Source organism: Pungitius pungitius, chromosome 6, assembly GCF_949316345.1.
Source record: "Pungitius pungitius chromosome 6, fPunPun2.1, whole genome shotgun sequence".
Lineage (NCBI taxonomy): Eukaryota > Metazoa > Chordata > Actinopteri > Perciformes > Gasterosteidae > Pungitius > Pungitius pungitius.
Genome location: NC_084905.1, coordinates 16,412,668 through 16,427,663, shown reverse-complemented (window position 1 = coordinate 16,427,663; position 14,996 = coordinate 16,412,668).

Here is a 14,996-nt window from a genome sequence, read left to right as displayed (position 1 = left end):
GAAGACGGGAACCCGTCCCTTGTGTCGATGTAAATCTCTCTGAGCCGACAAAAACACGATTCTTAGTTTCAGGCAATTACACACTAATGAAAACGTAGTTATGGATGTTATTTTTAATTTCTGCCAATAAACACCCGTTCATGTTACACACCGTTCCTTTTTACTTTGTATACTTAAAGTTAAAAAATTCGAAATTGCAATCTATAAATGTCCCAGGATATAAAATACTGATCCAATAAAAGGTGACTATTAGAAACAAAACAGCCATAAAATTAACATCTGAGTGCATGTTTACTGTATTGGACCGTATCCAAACATAAAGAATTACTGCACAAAGAGAGGGATGTTAATTGACATGCACTTTGAAATGAATACATAAACCCTAGAATCGACATGTCCGCACACATCTGGCCGCATTTATTAAAGTAAACCAGGACATTTTCTTGTGGAGCAGGCTTTGATCATAATTCTAACAACTACTACACTGTGCAACCACATAATCATGTTAGTTTCAAGTGGTATGGTCACTTGTCAGGGACTCAACGTTAGTCCCTCGGGGACACAGTTGAAAGGCTGAACTGGAGAAAAAACATCCTTGGGTCTTTTGGGGGAATAAGCCCAATCATTTTGATGGTTAAAAACAACCTGCAGACGATCACTGAGGGGCCACACAGCTCTGACCGTGGCAGACTACACACAACACTCGAGGAGACAATTAATAGCCGGGTGTCTATCGCTTGTGTGTATTCACCCCTTCCTGGTGTTCCGCAGGAGTCCCTTGGGGATCTCTAAGGGACTGTGTGTGTGTGTGTGTGTGTGTGTGTGTGCGCGCGTGCGTGCGTGCATGCTGCAGAACCCTTTACAAACTGTAATCACTTCCTACTCCTTCACTGAACAAACAAACAAATATAAAGTAAGAAAATAAAAAACGGTTTAAACACACTTCTTTTTATTTGTGAAGTGAAGGAAAAGTTATTTCATTTTTGTAAATTATTTTAAGCCGGTATAAATGAAAAAACCTCTCAGATGAAGCGAATTTAAGAGCTTAGAAAGATTGCCTAGTTTAAACTACTGATGTGTGAAGGCTTAAGGGCTGTAACACAAAAACATAACATAAATATTGCATTACTCAATTATTTATGCGCTATTAATTAAAAATAATTTGAAAAGGAAAATATTTGGAGAATCACAAGACTTGTCTTATTGTATATATTATCGTATATAGAATGCCTTAGTAGCATAAACATAGATGTATCATTCTCCATGCATGAGGTAAAAAATGACTTAATAAAGCAATTGAAACTAAATAAATTGCGTTGTCTTTCAATGCAGGACTTAAGCATTTTACACAACTTAAATATTTAATTATTGGAGAAAACAAAACACTAGTTTGCATGGGCTCTCTCTCAGACGTTGAAAAAGTTGCATTCGCTGTAGCACATCCAAACACGACGTGAATATGATTTATGTCACAATGTTTTTCACACTGAGAGACTAAAGAATATTCAAATCTGTCTTATTATGGTTTTCATTTAACCAAGATGTGTCTTTCCTAAATTAAAATTGATTGACAGCTAACCTCGTTACAAAAGCACGCTGGATGAAACCACAAACAGGAACACACAGCACGCTCAGGTGTAGATGGGCGGAAAATGTTTAGAGGCAATTCCCATTAACTCTGTCTTTGTATTTTAACAGACAGGATTGTCAGCTGTCTAGTACAATGGCTGCAAACACTGACATCAACATGTTTACTGACACAGTTATTCCACATCATTCTGACAATAATCATGGTGCTGATGTCAAAATCAAAAGGCTGATTGCATTTATCGAACCTAGAACCAGCAGACGACTTAATATACATATTCTATCGTCTCGAGGGCAATCATTTCCATATTGTCTCACCAAGAGTGACAGATGTGAACCATCCCATTGACCATAATTAATCTGTGTTTAAAATGAACGGGCCACATAGCGGCGGCGGCGGCATAGCCCAGGGTCTGAGGGCCCGAGTCACAGTGCTGTCTGTCTGGCCCCATGCATCTCGGTGTAATTATCCCATTGCCTTGAATAATGGGACAAGGGGGATCAGAGCGATGCTTTGATAGAGATGAGATTAGTTTAATCAAGTTCATTGCTTGGGCTGGGCCACCGAATCTCATCATCCTCCCTCTCAAATCACCCGACCCTCACCCCACCCGCCAGAGCTCCCTTTACGCCTGCCATATTAGCCAGAAAAATTTATGACATCGTTAGTTTTAAGTGCTACCTCTGTTAGCACAATGCATACTTAAAGCAGAACCCTTTGTGACTGCCGCGCTCATATTAAACGGGGTAAAAGCAAGAGGCCTGAATCTGTGGTTAGACTCGTGTCATATGGCGTGAAGCACATTTACACACATTTACGGCGCTGAAAAAAAAAAAAAAAACACATCACAATAATATTATATTACCGTTGCGCTGGGAGTCTGCCTATCATAATAAAACTGATCAATAAAATCTTACTTTTACATCAGAGGGGGCATGTCTCAGGTACCTCTACATTGAACTATGAGCTTGGTCAAACAGCTGAACAATTTAGGGTCACATTATAAAAAGTAGATTGATTAGAAAGAAAAATTGTTGGTTTTTGAAAATTTGGGCACCTCTCATTAGAAAGTCAAACATGGGATTCATCATTGTAACGTTTTGGCCCCCATGAGACGGATATCCGCGCACAACCGAAAGAACGTCCCAGGCCGCTGTGTGTGTTTAAAGACGACAAATCACTCGTTTGTCCCACGCTGGGTTTGTCAGTTTTGACAAAAGCAGACTCCTAAAGTGATCTTAGCCAGGAGGAATCCATAAACACCTTTTCCCTGCTGCGCGCCATCGCTCTCTGCAGCCGTCCTGACGTCAGAGGACAGGGCTGAGACCGTCCACAGAGGACCGCAACTTTGCAAACAAAGCCCCAAGTCCAACCTCACGGAGCCCCGACTTTGACTTTCTCCTCGCTTCATGTCAACACCGTACTCTGCGGCCCCTTTCAAAAAAAAAGAAAAAAAAAGAAAGAAATACCACTATTACAGCACAATTTGGGAGCCATTCATCAAATAAGACACAGGATTAATTAAGCCTGAGGACTAAATTAGCCTCCCTCTTCACTCATCAAGGTGTACCCTTGGCCTGATGAGGGGTGGGGGGGGTGGGGGGGGGGGGGGGGGGGAGGGGGCTCCATGCTGGCGGTAAAGTGTGGTTGTGGGGAGGGATGGCTGCATGGATTCATATTACCACCATGTCTTTAGTAAACCATACATTCATGCTGGTGCATAAAAAAAAATGAAAATCCCTTTATCCCTTGTTTGCATATGATGTATGACAATAAAATAGGGGCAAACCGACACAGTGCAGTTCATTACATATTAGCTTAATGGCAATACACTGTACATACCAAGCTGAAGAGCCTAGTACAGAGAAAGTTGCAAAAGATTGAATGACAGATTTTCTGAGCCTGCAGGTAATTTTGAATTGGATAAATAAATATAAATCCACCTGTGTTGCATGCATATCGGCTGTTGAGACCAACATCATCACACCTGATTATATTCCAGTTGACATTCAATGTGGTTTCTAGGACGCACGCGGACCAGACGGAGGTGGACTGTCCTTTTTTGCATTCAAATATGACACAGGTGTGTTCTCTGTGTTGTGATGACCTGTAACAATAAAGATCCCCTCCCTTGTGTACAGAGACACGACAGGCGCGTTCATACCTCGCACTGAGTTCATTAGTCCACCCAGCATCGTGTCCCTCACTGGAGAGGGTCATGCTTTTGATGAATGGACTGTGGCTTGTGGCTCCAGGCAACGAGTCAGCGCCTCAAGAGGCAGAGAGGACCCAACTCTGGCTACAGCGAAGACAGAGAAGAAAGAAAGGAGGAAATGAGCGAGGGAAGCAGAGCGAAAGAGAGATTTGAATTTGGATTACCCTGGAGTTCTGTCTCCCCCGAGTCCTGCATCAGAGAGACATTAGGAATCTAATGTGCTATTATTCTCCATCACCCCCCTAAGCCTAAAACATCTGTCCTTGGGGTGTCTGCAGTAATAGACAAGGGCTTTCGGACCCTCCGATAAGGCAAGACAGCAGCTTCTACAAGGGCCCTTGACGTCCTGCCGACTTAATCTGCAAGTACTTTTACAAAATTGACATTGCCTAGAGAGTAAAGCAATCAGCAGACACGGCCTGGCTGAGCATTTGTATTTCAGCGGCGCTTCCTTACACATTGAAACCTGACCTTTAGGAAGCCCGGCGAAGAATAACATTTCATTTAACTGGTTTTTCAAACTTTCTTTTCTGTCATTGGGTTTCTTCGAGGTTAGTGGTAAGTGGACGAGTGGAGGGGGTGGTACATCAAGATATGTTCCACAACAATACTGGGAACAAGAGCTACTGTAGGGAATAATATAAAATATTGCATGATTTTGATGGCTGAATTTGCATCAGTGAAGGATTTTTCTGGTTTTGAAGAAGTACACAGAAGGTATCTGGATGAAACCTGACTCTTAAGTCTATTCACATGTTTTATGTATAAAAGGCTTTTTATCAGTCCATTACTATTTTTCATGTGCTCTTTCCCTGACTTCCTTTCTCACACTTGACTCTCTTTTACCTCTGAATGTTTCCAAATAACACAGCAATTTCAAATAGTTACATCAAACCAATATTCTTGATTGCCTGCTTAAATAACAGTATTTTGTCCTATTTCCAACAAATCCCATGTAAAGACTAAAACCAACAATGAAACTATCAAACATTAACAAATATTAACTATTAAAATAAAACATCAGTGAAACAGATTGCTTTAAGAATGTTCCTTTGTTATTGATTTCAGTTTCCTTGAGCAACGGCGGATTACAGGCGGCTGTACGTAGTAATTATGTGGCAGCTGAGGGGGGGGGTGAAGCAGCCTGACGACCCTGAGCTGGGATTAGGGGCTGTGGGGCACATGGTTCTGGTGTTGTAAATAACTCACTTACTCTCCAGTCCCAACCAATAAACACAATTTAAGTATTTGTAAGGAATGTGTAGAGCCCAGCAGTTAAAGTATGTTTAGCTATGCATACATATCATGCAGTTTTTTATTTCTTCTTTTGAAATGAATGGGTTAAAGTAAACACGTTTGGTCTTTTAAGAGATTTGATAACAATACACCTATAAGATCAATCCTTTATCAATGTTGTGCGAAAAGGTGATCTAGACAATAATTATTTCCCACCAATGTGTGAATAATAAAATGATAAATACAATCAGAAGTAGCAATCCTTTTAATTTTATTGGATCTCATTTCAATTTAAAGGTTTGGTTTTTTTAAACCAGTGACATTAACATTGCGGTTAATATCTGTCAGATGCACAATCTGGGAAATCACTCTCCGGTTGGTATTTTTACATCAAGAGAGCATTGTTGTTTTTTTAACATCACAGATGTAAAATTCATGATACCCATTTTTAACATGAAAGCGCTGTTAAAAGGAGGCACAGTATTTGATGTGTACTAATTGAATTAAATCTAGTCAAAGAGCAGAAATATTTGTCTTAAAGGCTCTTGAACCCCCAAGCTGCGATTATAAATGCACCCCATTAAATGAAAAGAATATATCTTGATTTATTAATTATTGATGAGAATGAAAAAAAAAATACTATGGCTACTCATTAATTTAACAGAAATAATGTATCATGGTTGCGTAGGACAGAGTGAAGCCCCATGGAGCCTCTGGATCGTTGAAACCAGCCAACCTGTTTAAATGTGAAGTTTCTTTGCCAAAGAGACGATGTTGGCTGAACAGATGGACAAACCTGAGCTTTTCACTCCGCTTTCTGTTGAGCAATTAAAAGTTTCTTGCTGTTTTTCTCCCCCCACCCCCAAAGTGCAGATTGCAAACATGACAAAAAGGTCAAATATCTGCAAGGGAAAAGGGAGTGGAACAACTGTTCCACCGGGCTGCTCTGGCCTCAGCTGGTGCGCTAGCGGACGTGTACTCACCTGAACGAGGACTGGTAATCACCCCACACCAAAGTGAATAATTAGTGCAATAATTACCAGCAGTAAAATGAATCTGTTAGCCGCCCCTTCTCACAATGGCATCGAGAATAACAGGTGTTGAAAGTGCCTGGAAGGGACAGAGATTAAAGATTATTTCGTTATCCCGAGTCTCCTTCAGGCACAACCGTCTTGCGTTTCATCCTGTCATCCACAGCGAGGGTCGTGTGGGGGCTCATTTTCCTCCGGCTTGGCAGTTTTGGGAGCTGGGCATTTGACAGAGAGTGAATGTTGTTTAATCTGGGAGTGTGGTCCGTCCTTGAGATCCTGGACACTCCATGTCCACATAACCTCCAGCTAGGTTGTACTAATGATTATTAGCCGGCACACCGTCTTGTTCATGGAAAAAACTATATATATTTTTGTTGTGTGTTCATAGCATGTAAACAAAATTGTGAATGTCAAGATGACAATCCTGGTAATAAATTCAAAATACACATTTATGCTTTCCCTAATTTGAAGTCACTTTCCAACAACACAAAAGCTCAGTCTTTCTCAGTGGTGATTTATATAACTCCAATCTACTAATCAAATGAGTGGGCACTATTACTACTACTACTACTCATCTGATTTCCGTGGCAGCCTAGTGGCTGCGTGTACTCTCTGTTTTGACTTAAGCAATGAAGCAAGTGAGCCTTGGGGTGTTTATTCTTGTAAGAATTACTTAAAGACTTGTCAAGATGCCACAACTCGTGCTTCGGTTCCCAGGCTCTTTCTGTGTTTGTTATTCGCACTTCCTGTGTGTTTTCGAAATTGCTGCAGCAGGTGCAACGGATCTGAGACACCACGAATTAAATATTTGTTTCTAATGCTTAACAAAGTCCATTTTGGGATTTAATTAATGGGGAACTGCAACAGTCCCGATAGCATAAGCAGGAAAAAGGATATAAAAAAATGGATTATATGTCCAGCTAAAATAACTTCAGCCTAGAACTGTACTGTTATATTCTCATGCCACACAAAAAGGCTCCTCCTGCATAAATCTGTATTTGAGACCTGTGTTTCCATTCCATGACTAGAATATGTGAACGTCTATGCAAAATCAAGATGAATGTGCCGTTAAAATAGACATTGGTTGATTATAGTATCAGCATGACATCCTGCACTTCATCTTTCCCCCTGCCCTGTTGTCTTATAATGTTGTATCATTAGTTTACCTGACAATGATTTAGTATTCAGCCATCTGCCCCATTGACCTGTGCTGTGTTTAAATGTAACCTTCTTTTAGCTGTAGTCATCATTTGTCACCTCTGAGCTGTCAAATGCACATAAATTGGAGACGTCACAGAGGGGTCTGCAGGACGGAAACGGGCCCATCCGATGCGTCTGTTGCGTTTACATGGTCTGGGAGGGTTAGCGGGTTGTTCCTGAAAGATTACCAGCTCTAATTTCTTTGGGGAGGGTGGGACCTTGGTTCTTCTGCCAAGCCCGCTTTTCAGGTCAGGGCCTCTTGAATGTTAACTAAGACCCAGGAGCAGGTCAGCAGGCAGGCCAAGGGACCTCGAGGAGAGCCGTCCCGCTCTTCCGCTGGCGGCCCGACAAGTCGAGCAGAAAGTTGCCATCCATCTTTGGCACGGTGGTAATGATCCATTCTGGGAGAGGTCTGTGGTTAGGGAAAGCTGTGCAGGTAGTTCTCCGCTGGTGCCTCTCCGCTGCTAAGTGCAACACGGGTCCCCAGAATCCCTGGCAGCCAAAGAGACAGGCTCACTTAGACCAAATGCTATTCACTATTTCTTCAATGGGAGGCGGAAGGGATTAATGTCCTCACCACTTTTACTCTTATCTAGATTATTCTAAGTTTCAAGTCCATCTCAAACTAAAACTATTTTTCTACATCCAGAAGTCATGTTTTGAACGCCCCTCTGAATGACAATATTGCATGTAGTTATACTGCATTGAATAACGCCATGATCTTTCTAAAACACTAATATAAATATATATTTATATACTAATAGCACCGAACTTGCATCAATGTGAAATAGAATTGCCACAGACAGGCAAACAATAATAAGTGGTTGAGTCATGGACACAACAATATATTTCCTGATATTCACACACAAGAAAAAACATAATTACGTATGTTTAATTTGTAATCACTTATCATTCAACCAATTCAACACTAATAACTAATTGATAGAGACCAAAAACAAAGGTAGATTTCCTAATGTAACTGGTCCTCCGACATACAAAGGACAAGAAGACAATACACTCTCTGTTCATCAGAAATGTGCACGTGTCATTTTATCTAATTTGGTTTACAATGAAACGGCCAATTAAAAATGACTGCATTACTTTGTTAATAGAGCAGAAGACAGACTCGAGGGAACATTTCATCGGCAGTTAATTATGCCGGCTGGTAGTCTAAGATGTTCTGGGACGATGTACAGTGAGACAGTAAAGCTGTTATTGTGGTCTGGCTCTATTTCATATTTGCATAACAGAAAGCGCACCGTGTGTTTAGTTGCTGCTGCCATTTGCAAAGGCTGCAAAGCATGTTTAGTCAAATGCGTTACTTGTATGCGTAGAGCTGGATTAGCATTACGACATCACTCACTGGATTCCGTGTCTGTGACATAAGGTGGTAATGCCCAATGTGTGATTTTCATAACGGGAGTAAAGCCATGTATTTATAATGTTGATGTTTTGTAGGTACACACTGACACACACACACACAGACAGTACACTGAAGAATTGATGGCCACTCTTTAGAAGAGCTGCAGACAATGTTCCATACGAACAAATCGTTCACGTAATGTAAATTTCTTCTAGGCCACGATTTCCTTAATGCGTGTACCCATCTTCATTGAGTTGTGTTGCGAACCTCATTTTTTGTGTCTTTCCGAGGTAAATGATGCTTGAACAGCAGGGAGATCGCTCACTGTTAGCCATATGGTTTGGTGCAAAAGGTCACTAGTGTTTCTGAGGGTTAATATCAGACCCCCGAACACAGACAAGTGGGACCCATGCATATTAATGGGCCTCCATATTCCCCCGTGCAAAGCAGGGAGATGGCAAATCATTGTTTCTTTTGAGAGTGTTTTCAGTGTACTTTCATCCCCATCTATTGTACAGAACAGACTGAAGTTGGATCATTAAAAAAAATTCTATCAACTGTTTGCTCTAATGAATGGCGGTGATGAGGATGTATTGTGAGCACACAACTATCATGTCAAAAGATAGACTGAAATCAACTGAATTCAAAGTTTGAGTATTTAAACTTCACAAAGGATTAATTAATAATATATTTTTCTCCAAGGTATGATTCTTTTTTCCACTTTTCCTTTGTCAAAATGTCTCTTTACATTGACGGAGAGAGGGAACGGTCTCCCCTCAGCGATAATAAGAAATATTGGCTTTTAACAGCCGCTTTTAAGCATATGGACGCTCAGGGCCATTCCAACAGAGTAGAACAGCCTGAAGGGATTTATACAGCGTCGCTTCACCCACAAATCTGAATATGCACCAAAACAACTATCACTTGTGTTATGTGAGAATTAGCAAATAGTTGTCATTTCTGCGACATAAAAGGGTCCGTGCTAACATGCACTGAAATAATAAAATATTGAAAGGTCTATGAAACATAAATGTGATTTCTTGCTACATCTGTCTCTTGCTAATTGAGTTGCTACCAAGAATGTTAGTACTCTGGAGAATAATTTGTCAGTGCAAAACATCGAATGGACCAATTTATTGGTTGCTGCAGGCTGTGGAGTTCCAACAGTCTTTGATCAACCTTTTTAGGTCAGTATCTCTCGAAATACAGCGAGGAGAATTACATAGCACCGAAAATATTTCATCTTTTTAAAAATACAAGGAAATGTATTTTTGTAGTTCCACTGTTTGGCTGTAATGGTGAATGAATTCTTTAGAGGGCTTGGAGCTAGATTGGGGAAAAATAGCAGCTTTTCTGCACAATATTTATTGTTTTGTGTGAATGGTAACTTAAACATTCATCATGAAAAAGTGACAGAAAGAGTAATTATAAGTTTTGCTTTAACTCATCACTCACTGGATGTAAGATGCATGCGCTGACAGTTACCGTTAGGCTTTTCAGACACACCACATAAAGTGGATGCTTCAAAGAGTTTCATGTTGGCTGAGGGCTTGATCAATCTTTGACTTTGAGAGATTCTCGGCATTTTGACAATGGATGTACTAAAGTAGTTTGATAGCTCAGTGAAGTGTCAAAATGCTATTTTGCCTAAATAACACAATAACACTTTGCAGAGTTGTGTCCTCGGTGAGCCTGATGTAAAGGTAAATGTCCCGTTGTTGTATCGCTAGCGCTCTACCTTGATGTGTACAATAATAGTAATCATTTTAACGGGAACAATTACGTAACATGACCAACATTTTTCTATTACCATAACTGACTCTACACTTACTCTGCATTAACAAGACGTAGCTATGCTACAAGTCCTAATGTAAATATAAGTTAAGCCTAATCTCAAGATATCATACAAAGCTGTTCTTATTTTATGAGCAACCCTGTTTTAATGTTACTTTACACCTCTCTGGACAGAAAACGTTCAACCCCATTAAGCCATCATTCTATGGCGACACAATACTTGATCTTTTATTTTGAAATTGTTAGTGGCCCCGAAAGGCAAATGAAGGTAACAATCACATCTGCAGTCCGATGGTGCTCGAGTACAGTTTATTAACTGTAAAGTCATTATTCAATTGCATTTAAATATTTACTACATTTTTCTAGATGATCTGAATACAAGTCAATAAAACACTCATTTTCATGTTTTATTTGTTAGTGAATTCCAGGCTCTCACTGACCACCCAGGAACCTGAGCTGTTCCTCCCTAACAACCTTTGCTCTGACTGTGTACAAAGACCATGTTTACTATCTGTAAAGACTGTGCTTTAGCACCAGGCACCCTGGGTCTTGTTACCATAGAGAGGGACAACAAATCCTTTAGTGACTTTTTAAACCCATTTTCCCCCGTAATGCCGCATTTTACATTAACAGGTGACGGCTGTATAAATCAGACATGGAGTGTCTCGCATAGTTTAATGGCAATGAATAGCAATGAATAGCACGGATTGTACTAAAAAATAATATCGTGCAGACCTTACATAAACTAATTTATTGTCATAACTTTCTCTGATTAAGCAACTTTAAACGGCGTTTCTATGCTGATCACCACCTTACCCCATTCATTACACATATGCATGGTCCCCCGGCCACGTGGCTGCAAACTGCATTCATGCTGGAGGGGAAAAAGACAAATTGAGTAGGACATCTAGAAATGCTGAATTGGTTTAATTAATTTGGAAAAGGGTAGACTTAGCTAGTGGAGGCCTTTCCTCCTGTGTCCCTTCAGAAAACGCCGTCTCGACAGCGGCCGTCTCTTTGTTGGTCTGTGCCGACAGTAACGTAGCCTAATTACATTTTAACCATTTATTATTTCAACAAATATCAGCTAAATATTTAGTTTGTCCCACAATCAACACTATTCAGACTTTGATTTCACCAGACAATCAAACAGAAAGAAATCTGAATAGACACAATAGACTAAAACATATTTGCTTGGAATATATCCACACTACATAATAGTGAGGTCATACATTTCATTTCTACTCAAAACATTTCAACAAGACCCTCAAGATAGGATATCAGGTTGTGCAGCGCACACTACATCATTAGCTCATACGTCTCGGAGGACCTTTAATTTGAGTAGGAAAAGTCTGTTCCTTTGCTGTGAGGTTAAAGAGTGGGTGACAAGTGAAGAAAATCACAGCGGAATGCATTAATTAGACAGACCTAAAAGCATATTTATCAAAGGCTAAGCCATATGGGAATTATCTCAGAAAAGATCCAATAAAGACGGGACAGGTTAATAGAATAAAAGGCCTTGAATAGAATCTGTGCTTATACATAAAATATCAAGCTGATCTCGCATGTAAACGAGTCATTGGATGTAACTATTAAACACTATGGCAAGATCCTTAACAGCTGAAATGACCTTCATCTGGTCTGACAGTGACAATTGGCTTCTTATGTTCACTCTGATTAACATGTCAACGCCTTAATTCATCTCGCCATTTGAAAGATTCTGCAATTAAATCAGACCAATATTTGCTCAGTGTGAAAAGAGCCATTGCATGAAGTTGAATATACCAATACCACGATATATATTTCATGACCTCCCCCTCATCCGAAGAAACAGCACAGTGGTGCACGGAAGGAAAGAAACGGCCCTGTGATTCAGACTGAATCATCGAAACGGTGTCAATCACGAGTGAATGTGGAGGGCTCCCCGTCCCACCTGGCGGTGACTGATGGCCCTTCAGCGCGGTGGAGACAGACAGAGCTGATTGAGGGGGCTCATCTTTGTGGGGGAGCCATTGAATTGTTAACAGGATGTGATGGCGTGCGTCCGTTGAGTTGAGCTGGGAAATTAAGCCGCTGGGCTCGGGCTACCACGCCATCATTCACAGAGGCAATGGTCTCCGTCCGGCTCAGAAGTAAGTAATAGTCAGCCGAGGGGGGAGGGGGGGGGGTGGCGATGGCAAAGTTGAACCTGGGCAGAAAAAAACTCTTCTGTCCTCTCATCTTAGAGAAGCAATTCAATAACGATTAGGAAAATATTGTAAAAACCAGGGTGCATGAAGTTCAAGTGATGAACGTCCCTTCATTTCCAATTACTTTGTAGCTTTTTACATCGCCTTATAATGTAGAGAAATGCAAAGACTGCAGATTTTAAAAAGAGCTCTTTGAGAGACTCACATCATATCGTGGCAATTTTTGTGAACACAAAGAAGTGTTCATGATGACCACATATTATAATTGATGTTGGAAATAATATAATTAAAGATCACGATGGAGGCGAGAGTACGTCGAAAGGAAGCAGTCAAAGATCTGGCTCCACTCAATTATCTTTAGCAGGATAATTAATCAATTCAGTATGCACATCCAAGTCTCAGAGGCGTCTTTGAGATAATTGTTCTCATTGACTTGAATAATTATTTGTTTGCTGATTTAATCATTTTCGCATTTGGAAAACAAATGAACTAAGCTGGTGGATACTCCAGATTGGTTTTATTTATTTTTAATGTCGGTAGGTGAAATGTTCATAATAGGTTCATACTGAAACACTAATGTTATTGTAAAACCTGACGCAGAATGTCCTGCGTGAAATTACTTTGCAACCATATTCAGAACCTTGGTCACGTGTCTTTTCGCAACCCGAACCTCAACTTGAAGGTCAATAAAATCCGAATAGTTTCTGCCTTGTGGCATCAATATAAAACTCAAAAATCAAAGGCTAAGGTTTCTCAGCTCTGAGGTCAGCTCTGGTTTACAGACACAATGTCCTAATATAATGAGTGGCATGTTGAAAACAATTGTCGGTCTTCAGTTTGCACCATTTTGAGTAGGAACGAGACCTTATGGCTACTGCAGCAAATAGCACAATTAAGAGGGTCATTTTAAATGGCACTCAGTACTATTTATCATGCCGTTTTAAATGTTTTGCTCATTTGTTTCCATTAAATATTTCATCTTGCCTTAAATATTCATTTAACTTCCTCTTTAAATTTTTTACTAGTCTCTTTGCAGTTGCTATCTTTTTGCGTCCCTTTTAGGCTTTGCAATCATAAATAATTATTCATCTACACCCAGAAAGAGATTGCATAAAACATGCACATGAATCCTTTTTGTCTTTTCTCATTAGTGATATACTTCGAGTAGCCTAAATACATCCCGCTACCCCACTTATGGAAATTGGTTGGAGAACCCTCCTAATGATTCTGCTTCACAAATAGGTTACAGCTTCCATCTCTGATCCCAACATTCATCCCTCCTTTCATCATGGGAAGAGGGGCCTGCCACAGCATCTGTGTTGAGATCTGGAAATCTTGTGTTACTTTTAAAGGGGATACATCCTGCTTCAGACGATGCTACTTTATTGTTTAAACCTAGGCAACAGTCAAGATGTGCCAACAACAGTAGAGGCTCTCTTGACTCCTCATTTTATTAATTACATAGGTTTACCGTATTAAACAATGGCAAAAAAAAACATTCAAATCGTTCTTCCACAGGCTTTTTTGGTCATATGCTGGTTGGAAATTAGCTAAAACAACATTATTGTTATTATTTGTCAATTTCCCATATAGCATTATTAAGACAAAACAAGCCAAACACAACTCAAAAAATGTAGTTCATTACGACAAAACAAGCTAAATACATTAAGAGGTATGCTTAATAAAAATGCCACTGTTTTTCCTGCTGTTACATTTGAGCACAGATGTGAAATGAATGGAGGATGAAGCTCAGTTTTCTTATACGTGTCAATGCTATAGCCTGACTCAAAACATTATCCTGCCTAAACAACGTTTAATTTGTTAGATAATTACACCATGATTCATTATCAAACAGCACCATGGTGGAAAGGAAGCATAAACTCTCAATTTGATTGGATTATCCTTTTGTGATGAGGCCTAATGATCCAACAGAGTAAATAGCAACGTGTTAATTAGAAATTACACTGAATGATCCGCTGCACACAGAGGAGGTATTAACCAGGCAGCGTCATCATGTCAGATCTATAGATGGCTTTTCCTTTTCAGTTTTTTTTTACCATGAAATAAAAGGAATCTTAAACAGAAGAGAACTTCTTCTAACTTGACTCCTTTTACTTTGAAAATGAGTTCTTCAAATTAAATAGAATGGCATATATTTTACTTTCCCAAATTATCAATTGATAAAACCAGGCCTGGGAGTTCAAATGTAACCACAATAATTGAATAATACAACTATCAATATGTCATTGCTAAATTCAGATGAATTTGGAATTATCTGGAAACATAATTTAGGTTATTTGTATTTAATTAAAAATGGCATATCATTCCTCATTGCATTTATGACTTTGGTTGAGTTTGCTCTTCAAGGGAGTTTGAGCTA